Below are 14,806 nucleotides of genomic sequence, written 5' to 3'. Positions count from 1 at the left end.
AGCAACAAGGATTTGTAGCCTTAAAACTGTGTCTAGATCAGAGGGGAGACACCCCCTCCACACCAACGTGTTTCATTTTCGAGTTTGTAAGACTGGCCATGTCAGAAAACTTCTTTTTATTCAAAGATCAGCTGTACAGGAAAATAAAGGGAGTCAGCATGGGTGCGACTTTTGCCCCTGACGTGGCAAACCTTTACATGGCACAATACGAGACAGACCATGCCATCTCCGACTCTAACCCTTATCAGAGAAGGAAAGTAGTATGGAGACAATATATTGACAACGTGCTGTTGATATGGGATGGCACTGTCAGCAATTTGATTCAATTCCACCAATGGCTAAACCAACGTAACAGCCACATAAAGTGCCACATAAAGTTCACCATACAGTGGCACCATCATGCCACTGATTTCTTGGACCTATACATTTGCAGATCTTGGAATGTGTTGAAAACAGAACTGTGTTGAAAACCAACAGATCGGAACAGTCTCTTACATTTCACCAGCTATCGTCCCAAAGGCCTAAAATACAATCTACCATACGGACAATTTCTTAGGATAAGTAGAAATTGTTCAGATCATTATAAATTAATTCACCTGCCAATGATTTACAGGGAAGATTATTCAATGGGGGTATCCTAAGAAGTCTAATAATTTGCATGAGAAAGAGAGCAGCTAACACCGACAGAGACTTGCGTTTGACTCCAAGACCAAAAAATCACTGGACAGACTAGTATGTCTAACCACCTAGAGTCCACTAAGCAATTTAATCAAGAGTACAGTAAACAAACATTGGCACATGATTAAAAAAAATGGGAGTCTGGAAAGAAAACCATTTTTTGCTTTCAAGAAAGAAGAACCGGAACCTTAAGGAGACCCTGGTCCCCACTTACATTGAACCATCCATTTCCCGTAACACTCTCAGGGACCTACCATCAGTGAAGGGCCTGATTCACCTAAAATTCTACAATTTTAGATATGTGTACCTATTATCACAAAGCATGTTTGCATTAAATTTCAAAGTTGCACCAGGTAGACTTTTTACACAATTTACATTGTCTGCCGTTTGTGTCCCCCACATGCTAGGGAAAGCTCCAATGTCTTGTTTTAATGCCACCAAAATTACATTTAAACTGTTAAACTGTTGTATTACTGCATTTTCTGGTTTCAGGAATACAAGTCTTAAAGTTTATTAATTCAGAACAGTCTTTTGCCCCAAAAAGGCTATCATTGTCTTCCAAATAAGGGCATACTTCCCAACCCTCAGTCAAATGTTAGTCTTTAGCCAGCCTGAATCGAAGGTTGCTCCGGAGTTGCCTTTGAAGCTCCCCAGTTTGAGTTGAGTGGAGATGCTGGTAAAAATTCACACCTATGTGTCCCAGAATCCATTGTGCCAGGCTGGAGCACAGCCACAGAGTCTGACGAGGGTGCGAGATCCACCACCATTACCTATTCATATGCCCCGGGGGCTGGTCCACTGGAAGGGAGGCAGATCCCGTTCCCAGGAAGCAAAGCCCTTTGAAGCCAGGCTAGGAAAAACCTGTTCTGTGGCTTCAGCACAAGTATTTATTTATTCTTTCCTGAACCAGAAAGCAAAACTGTTGGAATTAAATATACTACATATGTTTTAAAATAAACCCCCCTCACCTTTTTATGCAAAAACAGGGCCTTAATTCAACAATTTACTTTTAAACAGACATTTCCTTGTTTGTAAAAAGCACCATTTTACACGTGGTTAATTTTCATGTGCTGTCACTTCACAATGCGGTTTCCTTTCTTTCATCTAGATTATACACATTATTTGTAGCCCTAGTCACTTTCTCATACACATATGTTCAAGGCAAAGGTCCACCGAAACTGCCATAAGCACAGAGAGATAGGGCTTCTTGTGAAGAGGTTAGCTGTGTTATTTTGTTGCAAAAAGTGAAGCGTTTTCCCGTATGGCTTAGAGTGAAGTTCTTTGTTATTTCACAGATCTTGCCTGACACAGCCTGTCATTCAGTGAGACATGCCCCCTTTTTCTGGAGCACAACCTAAATATGGATGGACATAGCTGGGTCTGACTGGAACAGAACTGTGTACTGTTGAAATGGGGGAAAAGAGCATCAGGGCACAGTCATTTAAATGAAAAATGTTTCCTTTTTCAATGGGAAACTTTGAGCTAGCAGCATAGGAGCGCTGCTTTTCGATTATTTTCTTTGGTGCAGATAAGGAAAACACTGGCAGCAATTCTCGGGGTGTTCCATGTTCCATCTTGACCCATTTGTGCTTGGGAAAGATAGCGCAGCCATTATTTCGGTGACTGCAAAATGCAGTTTTGGTGCAATGCAACGGTCCTCAACAGAGCCTGCACAGTCATTCTGCTGTTACTGCTGAAAAATGCAGTTTGGTGATGTAGGGGAGTTCTGCTGGGTGGATAAATGTACCCCACAGATCCCCCATGATTTTCCCGAGACTTCTTGTTGAGGGAGAATAGGGAAAAGTGGGGTTCATCGGATGGAGTCCTTCTTCCATCAGGGAGCAGTACGACACGACCCTCCCTTTGTCTTTCTTTGGAGTTTGGAGCCACATCCCCTTTCCTTCCTTCCCTTTTCTCGGTCCCCGGGGAGGTTCTCATCGTTCTATGAAGGAACAGAATTAGTACTAATTTAGTGAATAAATAAAGACAGGTTACAAAATGTTCCCACTGACTATATTCCCTGACGGTTGACATCAGTGGGACACACATTCATTACATATATTGCTGTTCTTGAACCATTTAATCAAATAATTCCTTAACCAGGCAAAGATAGCTATTGAACTTTTTATCCCATGGGTTTTTGTGATATCTTTTTGCAATGATAATGAAGAAAAGCACTCCCTGTTAGATAGATATACCTATGGACCTACCTGTTCCCTTCAGGTTCTTCTTTTTCTTGTTCTTATTCTCCAGATGTCTCCTCTATTTGACTTTCTCTTGGGTCCTCAATCAGCTGCATAGTGTGTCTGGGGTGACAACTCTTTAACTGATTAATATGGACCCATTTCTCTTCCGGCAGCTCTCCTTTGGGGATGTGGATTCTGAAGGTGACAGGTGAAATTTTATCTACAATTTCAAAATGACTGCGCCGGGAGAGGAGAGATTTTCGCTCCTTAGTCTGGTTCCTTTGAAAATTGTACAAGTAGACCCTGTCTCCTACTTGGTATTGTTTTTTGGTTGTTTTTAAGTCATATTGAGTCTTCATCCCCTCTGCTGATTTTTCCAGATTCTGCTGAGCATACGCAAAAGCATGGTGAAGGTGTTTTCTTAGATACTCAACATATTCATTTGTTGTGGAGGCATTTATCAGTGTTTACTCTTGTGTTCTATAGAGCAGATGCTGGGGTAGCACCATCCTTCATCCAGTCATTAGATCAAATGATGACATTGCTCTCCGAGTCTATTTTTGCCCTCTACTACCTGGGTCGATACAATTACCCAGCTACACCGCGTAGCGGTCGCGTATTCTGAGCAGAGTCAGTTGCAGTCTCTGCAGGTCGGACTCTTTTTCCTGATCCTGGTCTCCGAGTCTGTTTTTGCCCTCTACTACCTGGGTGGATACAATTACCCAGCTACACCGCGGAGCGGTCGCGGAGTCTGAGCAGAGTCAGTTGCAGTCTCTGCAGTCCCTGGCAGGACCGGCAGAGGCATGGCAACCGCCCCTGATCTCCGGCATCAGCAAAGCCCCAACTTCTCCAGCGAGACACTGGATGAAGAAACAATGCGCCTCAGAAGTTTGCGGCAACTCCAACCGCCCGCTACCCTTCTGTTTTCCGCCAAACACCCGGTCAAACTGAGACCACAAGCTCTGCTACCCATAAACCCCATCTTGACAGGCAGCAGCCAAAATTGCACACAAACGGGACCACAGCGCCCAAAAAAGCGGCAACAACCAGCCAGAAATCCCCAAAGAGGAGCGATCAACCTGGGGTGCACTCTCATTTTCCGCTGATTGAATCTCCAAATATACAAAAAGCTTCAAGTAAAAGAAAGAACGACGAGACGGAAGCTCCAGCAAAACTCCTGTCTGAGAAAACAAGGAAAACGCTGCCGCAAATGACACGCACAAGGAATTTGCTTTGAGCAACCAGCCCGTGCCCTGTGACACAGGCTGCCCCGACCGGCCGGAGGACCGACCATGACGGTACCGCCTCCACGGGAGCACGGGCTCGGTCAGGAAGCGGCGGCAGCGAGGCAGGCAAAAGCTGCAAAACAAACAAACGGCTGCGCTCTACCAGAACTGGCTCTTACCGTGGACGTCTGCCTGGAACAGAGGATTCCAAGCGGACGAGCAGGATTGCCGTCCCATGCCGCGAGCCAGGCTTGGGAGCAGTCTTTGACTTCAAGGGCGGTGGACCCGCCAGGGTGAAAGGGCGTGGCGGCTTTAGCGGTCTTGGCCATGGAGACTCGTGCCCTGATACACGCGGGTGGCCTCAGGTCTGCTGGAGCCTCTGGCTCACCACCCCATCCGTCCATGGAACCAGCAGGCAGCTCGCACCTGAGTGAGTCTGAATTCAGCGTGGATTTGCTAGCTCCCCCGGAGGAGACTAGTGGAACTTCAGAACAGCCCGAAGAAAATAAAACGAAAGCCGGAGAAAAAACTGTCCCCCCGAGAATGCTGAAGAATGGGAATACATCCAAGACCCTAAAATAAGCCCTCAGACAAAGAAAAAAACCAGCGCCCAAATCCCAAAGGACGAACTGACCAACACAAAAAAATCGCAAAAAAAGACAGGACAAAAGAACCCAAAAAGACTTGGCCAAACTAAGAAGACTCAGCAAAGAGTACCAGCGGACACCATCCCGAAAACCATAATATGCAACTCCTTAAAGGAACTGTTTGCCAGACAGGGCAAAAGAAAACATGAGGTCCTCATGGAACTAACAGATGATGAAATACTCGAGGCCCTGACGGACCTGCAACCAGCAGTGAAGACAAGAAAGACTGCCCCAATATTCAAAGCCAGCAGGGCTCCAAACACTAGAAAAGACAACTCACCTATAAACCTTGCAGCCGAGCCCGCACAAGCCGAACCGAACACAGCAACGGGGGTGGCCGAACCGCCCTTACCATTGGGGCCTCAAACCACAAATCAACCCTCCAAACCTTCACCAACTAAAGACTTAGGAGATGTAGAGGCAGTCCAGCCCTGCAACCTCGAACCCAAGAAAGCGGATGAAAGCCGGGAGACTGGCAGGCAAGGCGGCCAGATAACATCCACGCCAGACCATCCGGAAGTCTTCCTGAAACCTAAACCCTCAAGATCCCAACGCCCGAGAATATCCGCAGATGAAGAATGGCTGCTCTATGGCGGACAAAGTTCGGTGAGAAGATCTTCTCTCCCTCACTTCTCACGCGAACTCAGAACATCGAACCATCACCAGGAGCCATCACCAGGAGCTGAGGGCTACCCAAGACTCTGATTATGAGGCTCCCAATAGAAACCAATCAGACCCATTGGGAGCGCAGAAAGAAACCCCTACCAAAAAAAAAACAGACCTAACGACAATAATGTCGGCCATAACGATAGGCCTATCGCCATTTGGGAAACTTTACGAGTCCCTAAACGAGACACTAAAAGACCACACCACGTTAATTGCTATGCTCCCAACAAAGCTAATTTTCATCGAAGGCTTCATCACCGCGAAAGAAAATAGAATAAAAACAAGCAAGGACTTGTCTAACCTCGCCTATGAAAGCTCCAAAGCGAACAAAATGTCAGTAATGGAACCCAAGCCTAAGAGCTCTTATGTACACACACAAACTGATGCCCTACAAGGACCCTCTCAATTTGTATTTTCGGCCACTACAACTAAAAATGACGCGGTCAATTACGATCGAAGTGAAATCATATACATTAGTGAAGAAACATCATCCAGATCGTCCAAACATCGAATCGAACACATTGAAAAAGAACCATCTTCAAGTCAAAACGGAAATCAAATCGAATCAAACGACAAAGACCAGGCTTACCCGATCTTCTGCCTACAACATGGAACATTGACAGGGAAAACGGATACACCGGAACCAAGGCCCACACTCCAGAAGGCAAAGAAGATCCAATCCTTAAAGGGTAGCCCTCCCATTCTTCAGGGCCCTCCTCTCGTTTTTAAGATCACAAATGATATAAGAGCTAAACACTCGCCAAAAACAGTAGAAGACTTTCTGGCTGACGACCAACTAATGAATATCAGCGAACATTAGAAAAGGACCTGACAAGTAGCTTGCAAATTGGAAATGACCAAGTTGAGAAAAGGGAAAATAGGAACAGCCCACCATACCAACAAAAGAGCCCCCCATTCTATACAATGGAAGAACAAAGAAATAATCTTCAGTGCACTTCAAGACCAAACCAAAACAAAACTAGTCAAAGAAAAGTATAATTTACCTCAAGATCTGAGCCTCCATCTTTGCATCAAGAAACCGCAAAACTGGAGAACCGACATAAACACAGAGAAAGAGACAGAAAATCAAGCAGAGACGATTCACGACGTGAACCAAATAAAAAGAGCTCAAAGGATCACCGACCTCAAGAAAATGTGCCGCCGGTGAGACCTCACTATAAATCAAAAACTGAAAAATACCATGACCGACGCCATCCCACTAAAATATCCGTTTGGACTCTAAAAATAGAGCAACGGTCAGAAAATCGGGATGAAGTAATTCTCAACAGAAAAGGAGTCCTAACCCTCTTTGGATTTATTCCAGCACTTCGCCAGATTAAATCAGAGGACTTGAAACTAGTGGACCCTTATCACTCTAACCATAGAGCAAAAACCAACTTACACATTCCTTCAAAGAAAATACAGATGCTAATAATCAACGAAGCAGAGGACTTAGCTAAACTTGGCTTTAAGGTGTTCGGAAACTCAATGAAACTTAAAGAGCAGAGAGAAGCGGCCACCAGGGGGCGCACGGAGAATGCCGTGCCCTGTTTGAGCTCGCTCCTTCATGGTCCCTAATTTGGTCTGAGCCCCCACTTTGAGGACCCCCCCGCAGCTGAGTCTCAGTACGGTGTTTGGCGAGGGCCCCCCCCCCTCTGCAGCAAAAAATTCGGAGAAAATCGGACGGATCTTCACCCACTTCTGCTCTTTCGAAGCACCCTTCCCGCGCGAGAAAACGAAAGCAACGTTCCCAAGCGCGGGCCTGCCTGACTGAAGCTCCCGGGAGTCCTCCCGCCGAAGAAGGTGAGGCCTTGGTGCCCGAGGCGCTACAGCGACGCACAGTGAGCCCCGTCCGTCCCCCCCACCCTGAAAAACTCTGCCATCCGACGAGGAGCACCACCGGGCGCCGCCGATGCCCAAGCGGCCTGCGGTGTGCTCTGCCAGCACGAGCTGTAGGGTGTGGAGGAGCCCGGCGCCAGTGGCAGGATAGCCCCCTGCCCCCCCAACATCTGCATCGGACCCATCAACCGGAGCCCCCGGAAGCTCATAGGGAGCTCCGCAGCGGGGGGAAGTGAGACCCCTCATGACGCCGATGCTACGCGGAGTGAGTCGCACGCCCCCAGCGCCCTTCGCCCCGACAAACAGAGCCTCACGAATATAAGGAACTCGGACCCTGTGACGGGGAATCCCCCTGCCCCCCAACGTTCACCCGCACCTGCAACGGACCCGGAGCTGGGCTCTCCCCGCGCCCTGCCATTGCGGTCTGTAAGCGACCCGAAAACTTTTTTTTTTTTTTTTTTTTAAAGCCCCCATTCCTGTAGTCATCCGGAACGGTGGTTTCATCCTGTGCTGCTCACTACACGACTTGAGGGGTGGGCCCCCAGTCCCTGGGGCGTGTGCCCTCCTCAGTCGCATCGAAGACGTCGGATCCTCCCCCCTCCACAACACGGGGCCCTGGAAAGCTAACGACTTGGGGTAGGGTCCCCAAGCCTCGAAACGCGTGCCCCACTGGATCACCCTAACTTTCAAGCAAAAGTGGAACTTATCCCGTAGCGGAAGGCGGACCCAAGCTCACGGCCCCTGTGAACCCCCTGCCACGGAGTCTGTCTTGCTCCAGCTAAGAAAACCCAATCACTCCCAACGCAGGTATATGACAACGCATAGAACCAAATGCCCAGCGCTTCAGGGATAAGGTTCCCTACCTTTTCATCCTCAATCAACCACACCCTAAACCCATCCTGCGGCCCGCAGTAATACACACAACGGCCGCTGAATACGCCTCAGCCTCGCACTCCACGCATTGAATAAAGAAACGAGGTTCCGGTTGAGGGGTATCTCCGGGGTGCCGTTGTTGACTTTCGCTTACTCTTCTTCTCCCCATGACTGGCAAACCCAACACAAGTTGAGTCCCGATCAGTGGCCTAACAGCACACCTTGGCTCTATGGACATAAAATTGAAATTGGCCAAATTCAAATTCACTCCGCCTCTAAGCGCACCCCATCTTCTGAAGCCCACGGTCATGGCATCCAAGAGTGCCGGAGAAGCACTGACAAAAGGCGATATCGCTGACCTCCTCTCGGAAATGAAAGGGATGAGGGCAGACATTGGGAACAAAATCGATAAGATCACAAATAGAATCGATAAAATGGAGGAGAGACTTGAGGAGGTCGAACACAACCAATCCTCATCAAGCACGCTAGAAATGCAAATCGATCACCGCCTGGTCGAAATCGAGAACAAGGAGGAAGAGCTCCGGTTAAAAGTTGATGATTTGGAAAATAGAGAACGTCGGAACAATGTCCGTGTTTTTGGAATCCCTGAATTGGATAGCGAGACGGGAGCGCATCTAAAAAAAGCGTTGCATGACATCCTGAAAGTTCTATTCGGGGACGACGGGACAGACGAACCAAAAATTGATCGCATCCACAGGGCCGGAGGTAAGCCGGGTAGCCCGAGGTCCGTCCTGGTCCGGTTCCACAATTATGCAGACAGGGCACGGATCCTAGAGAAGGCCAGAGTAGCACCGCAGATCTCCCTGGAGGGGTCCACCATAGCTATCTTTCAAGACCTCTCTTCCCTCACACTATCCCTACGAAGGAAGTGCCTACCAATTACAAAACTTCTTAAAGACAAAGACATCAGATACCGGTGGGGTTACCCATTCTCTCTCTCTTTCGACTGGGAGGGCACAGGAATGAAATTGAGCTCTGAAAAAGACATCACCAACGCCATCACGGATCTATTGGGCCCTCAGGCGGATGGATCACACGCATCAACACAAGGGAACGCAGATGGCCTATGGCAAACCAAAGGTCCCCGAAGAAGGCGGATGCAGGGGTCTCGAAAATTCCGGAGAATGAACACTTCCTCCGAAATGGAACACTGACTCTCTTACCATCACGATCACCCACCTTTCTGTGGAATTTTATCGGAGAAACTACGTGGGTGGTGAGTGACCTGCAACGAAACCCAGGCCGGCTCCATGTCTGCATCCAGTGACATAAGGTACAGGCCGGGGTTAAGGGGGTAAAATGTTGATGAACACAATTACACTTGAACGTGGGGCTAATAATGAGTAAACTCTGGCCGAAACAGTAGAAAGCCTCATGTTCTAAGACATTGAGTGATATGAGCTGGGGGCTCGAAAGTTAAAGTTATGTTATGTACTATTAATTGATGGACCAAAATTGAGCGGTTCATACTGGTGGTTCGAATTCTGTTTGGTGAAGTTAACCCGACTGAATTCGGACGCCACGAGTCAAGATGTTTGAAGGCGACCCTGTGTTGGGCCGCTTTGTTTCTGGAGGGTGGAGGGAGGGGGGAGTGGGGGAAAATGTTGGAATTTTGTGGACAATTTCTTTACGATACAGGGATGAGCTGCATGACTCATTGGATCCAACCCGACCCTGTTCCATTCACGAAGAACAGAAATTGAACTTTAGAGCAGGAGAAATAGAAAAGACAGAACGACGGGCACGAAGAATAATTACAGCATTACCAAACATCTATAATGGCAAACACACCCGACATTGATCGTCTACGCATATGCACGCTTAACGTCAAAGGCTTAAACTCCCCCACAAAACGCTCCCTCATGGCCAGAGAATTCATGCGCTCCAAAATTGACGTCTTATTCATCCAAGAAACACACTATCTCAGGGGCACGGAGAGAACAATCCCGAGCAGAGCTATTGGTTTTTCCCTGTGGAGCTCCGGACTATCTAAGAAAGCAGGGGTGGGGATACTCGTGCGGAAGAGCCTCCATATGTCGATTCACAACACCTGGGTCGATGTGGAGGGAAGGACTGCAGTCATAACAGGAACCATACAGAACACCCCTATCACTTTGGCAACGGTCTACGCCCCGAACCAGGGTCAGACAAGATTCCTTCACAAAGCGGTTGAAAAGGTGTTTCAGATGGCACAGGGACACATAATCCTAGGAGGTGACTTTAACTTGTGGATGGACAGCTCTGTAGACAGGCAAAGCAAGACCAATACACCCAGCTCATCTCATGTAAATAACACTGCAGAAGTGAAGGCGACATTTTCATTGTTTGGTCTAACCGATAGCTGGCGTCACCTCCACCCCACGGATCGTGGTTTTACCTTCCACTCTGCCCCGCATGACACTTTTACACGAATTGATTACTTGTTTTTGTCCAAAGATCTCCTGCAGGAAACCACTACAGCAAATATATACCCGATCTCATGGTCGGATCACGACATGGTAATAGCAGAAATACGCTGAATGAAACATACTATACCAGACAAAAAGTGGCGGTGTAACGACTCATTATGGAAAGATGCGGTGTTCAGAGAAGAATTTGAAAATGAAATCAAACAATACTTTGTGGTAAATGATACTGGAGACATCTCAAAGGCTACGGTATGGGAAGCGGCCAAAGCCACCTGGAGGGGCGTCCTCATCAGAGAAGGAGCTCGCAAAAAGAGAGAACGATCGCTAATTGAGAAAAGTATCAGAGAAAAACTATTCATGGCTGAAAAACGCGCCCAATCGAAACCACATGACCGAGCGAAACACATCAATGAGGCCAAAGAACTTCGGGAAGAACTCAAAGTTTTGGAAATCGGCAAAATTACCCAATCCTTACAACATCTAAAGCAAAAATTCTATGAGAAAGGTGACAAGGCGGATGCCCTCCTAGCGGCCAGGCTGCGCGCACAAAGAGCTGAAAGATGGGTGGACACCATAGAAAGACAGGATGGCACGCTCCGAGACACTACAGAAACATCTCCCCAGGGGATTCGAGAAGCCTTTGCTTTCTTCTACGAAGACCTATACATGAGTGACCCCCCCTCCCCGCCAAATACCATTGAGACATACCTTCAAAGTGTAAAACTACCGTCACTAACACGCGCAGAAGCCGAGGCGCTTGACGTTCCCTTCAGTGAGGATGAAGTCGCTGACGCGATCAAGCGGCTCAAAACAGGGAAGTCCCCCGGAGACGATGGTTTCACCCCCGGATTCTATAAATCATTCTCCACTTACATTGCTCCATTCCTGACAACACTCTTCAATGACATCCTTACAACAGGCAAAGCACCACCCTCCTTCGAACAAGCCCTCCTTACAGTAATACCAAAAGAAGGCAAAGACCCAAAACTCTGTACATCATACCGCCCCATCTCGTTACTTAACATTGACGCCAAAATTTATGCGAGGGTGATAGCAGCTCGTATGGAAGTCCACTTACCTCGTTTAGTGAATCCGGACCAGGTGGGTTTCATACTAGGAAGACAAGGTGCCGACACCATACGGAAAACACTCCACTTGATTCACGAAGCCCGAAATATGCCAGCAGACCCGACCCTTCTTTCCTTAGATGCTGAGAAAGCGTTCGACAGGGTGGACTGGGATTTTCTAGAAAAAGTCCTTGTCGAGGTTGGCCTTGGCCCACGGCTACGTTTAGCCATAAAAGCACTCTACACATCACCACGAACATCGGTTTCAGTCAACGGCGGCTACTCCAGATGGTTTCCCCTGGAGAGAGGTACAAAACAGGGATGCCCGCTATCTGCCATATTGTTCGTCCTGTCGCTTGAGCCCCTTGCACAACGACTGCGGTCTGACCCCAACGTCCACGGGATCAAAGTCGGGGACAAGGAATACAAACTTGGCCTCTACGCTGATGATATACTGCTACATCTCACCTACCCGCTTGAATCCATCCCAACAGCCATGAATATTATTGAAGAATATGGAAGGATGGCAGGCCTGAAGATCAACACCGGCAAATCCATCATCCTCCCACTTGACAGATCCAGAGACAATGAAGTGGAAAGATTCGCCCCGTTAGGAATGAAAGTCAGCCTCACTACCCTGCAATACTTGGGCGTTAACGTCACACGTACCACGGACACCTTATACGACGCCAACTTCCCCCCCATGTTAATGACATTGCAAGGCGACATGCTAAAGTGGGAAAAACTGACAATTTCCTGGATGGGGCGCCTAAATGCCATCAAAATGGTAATTTTACCAAAGATTCTATACTTGTTCCAGATGCTCCCCATAAAAATACCCAAGAAGTTCTTTTCCGAAATAACCAAGTCCATGATGACCTTCCTGTGGCAAGGTAAAAAACCAAGAGTCCCTAAATCTCTGCTGTATCTCAAGAAGGACGACGCCGGTGTGGGCCTCCCCAATTTAGAGGCATACTACAGGGCAGCCCAGTTGCGTGTACTAATCCCACACCTGAGACAGCAAAAAAACCTACACTGGATAGACCTGGACAATTTTCACCTTAGACCATACACTGTCGGTGAATGGTTATGGGTCCCTGGATCTCTATTACGTCATAGCATTCGGAATCACCCCATACTCGGAACCCTCTGGGCAATTTGGAAACCGAACAAAGCCACGAAGGGAGTTACGACCTGGCCCTCTCCCCTGGGACACATATGGGTCCCAGGAATTCGTGACGACATACATGAACCTCTGAGCTATCAGTCCTGGTACGAAGCTGGTCTGGAACGAGCAGGACAACTTTGGAGAAACAAGACTTTTATAACTATACAGGAACTCGAAGATGCTCTTAACATAGGCCCCTTATCGGTCTTTCAATATCTGAAACTGAAAGGAGTAATGTCCCAAGGAAAATGGAAAGACCAACTACAAAGAGATCTCACACCCTTTGAAAAAATACTGGACACTTTCGTGGGCTCGAAAGGCCTAATAAGCTCTATGTACACCGCACTGATATCAACGGATCTAACTCCTTCCACGAAGTTGCGGAACAAATGGGAAACCGACCTCGGAGGTCCTCTTCATGAGGAGTTGTGGCTCCGGATGTGCCGACAAACAGCTAAAGCGTCAATATCATGCCAATATAAGCTCCACGCCATCAAACTTTTGTATAGATGGCAGTACGACCCGCTTCGACTGGCGAAAATGTATCAAGGATCAAATCCACTGTGTTGGAGGGGCTGTGGTCAAGAAGCAAACTACTGGCACATGTGGTGGGGCTGCAACAAAGTCCAGGCCTTCTGGGATGAGGTTTTGAGCTGGATTAAAGACCTTGAACAAGAGGATAGAGAAAAAGACCCTCTACTGATACTCTTCGGCCTTTCCCAAGAAGAAGACACGATTCTAAAAGCCCCCAAGATGATCCTGGGCCTCCTGATGGCCGCAAGAGCCTGCCTCACAATGACTTGGAAGAGATCATCCCTCCCCTCTAAAGAGGAGTGGGTGAACGTTGCGCGGTCCATTTTCAGAATGGAGTCCCTGACCGCTGCCCTACATGAGAAAGGTGCCTCCACCGAAACAGAATGGGCGGAGTTTCGTGCGAAATATGTCTCATAAAATGTGTGTGCATGATGCTGTATTTCCACTATATCGCTCTCTCATATTGCTGGTGCCACTGTCAATAAGTCTTAAATTCTCTGTCCGCCGTGCTGAATGATGTCTTCTGAAAGCTCGAAGGGGAAGTCACATTTGTCTAAAGAAATTGCCTTGCTCGCACAATATGTACAGACTGAACAGGAAGGGAATCGGAAAGTCTCGTGCAATGTAGATCTGAAATCGATAAAATGTATGTTGCACTCCTATGTTGCTCTCTCAAAACATATGCCACAATATGTGTTTCTCTTTTGATTTTTGCCTTTTTTTTTTTTTTTTCCTTTCTTTTACTCTTATGTGAAATTGTACAATGTTGTGTTACAAAATCAATAAAATTGTAATTTCAAAAAAAAAAAGAGCAGAGAGAAACCCAGGAAAATGACCCTAGGACGTCGAAAAGCAAAGGCACTGCGAGTAACAAGATAAAGGACCATTCGGTCACTGAGAAACTGTGCCAGGAGCAGGCAGACCTTGGAAGAAGAACCGAAAGGAACCCAAGAAGCAGAAGCGGGACAAACAGAGACCTAAACCCCCAAAATAACCAATCGGAATTCAGCGAACAATGAACCCTTAAAAAAAGGTGCGCCTAAGGCGGCGCAAACAAGCAACTCACCTCTTATGAAACAATCAGAAACTCAACAACTAAACTGGTCCTGGCTGCCAAAAGCACTCCCAAAAAACTTGAACAAATAGCAACTCGAAGGTTGGCAGAGCGCCGACAACGACTCCTTGCCAGCCGACAATTTCCCCACAGTTCTAAAACTTTGTTCCTGGAACACTCGCGGACACACCCACTTGACGACTCGAAACGATGCCGATCTGGTATCATTCGACGTGATTTGTCTTCAAGAAACATGGCTCGTCGACAAACCCATCCTGGACGGCTACGACGTAGTCCTGGCACCTGCAAAAAAGGCCTTTTAGGCCGACCATCATCCGGATTACTCATGGCATGTAGAAATGGTGTAGGTTTAAGAATGAAAGAAACCTCGCTGTCAAACCAATCCATAGTGGCAGTACTCATCGATCTTGAAGGCTGC

This window comes from Ambystoma mexicanum, chromosome 7q (assembly GCF_040938575.1).
Source record: "Ambystoma mexicanum isolate Mex_15411 chromosome 7q, UKY_AmexF1_1, whole genome shotgun sequence".
Lineage (NCBI taxonomy): Eukaryota > Metazoa > Chordata > Amphibia > Caudata > Ambystomatidae > Ambystoma > Ambystoma mexicanum.
Note: the sequence above shows the minus strand (reverse complement) of the source record.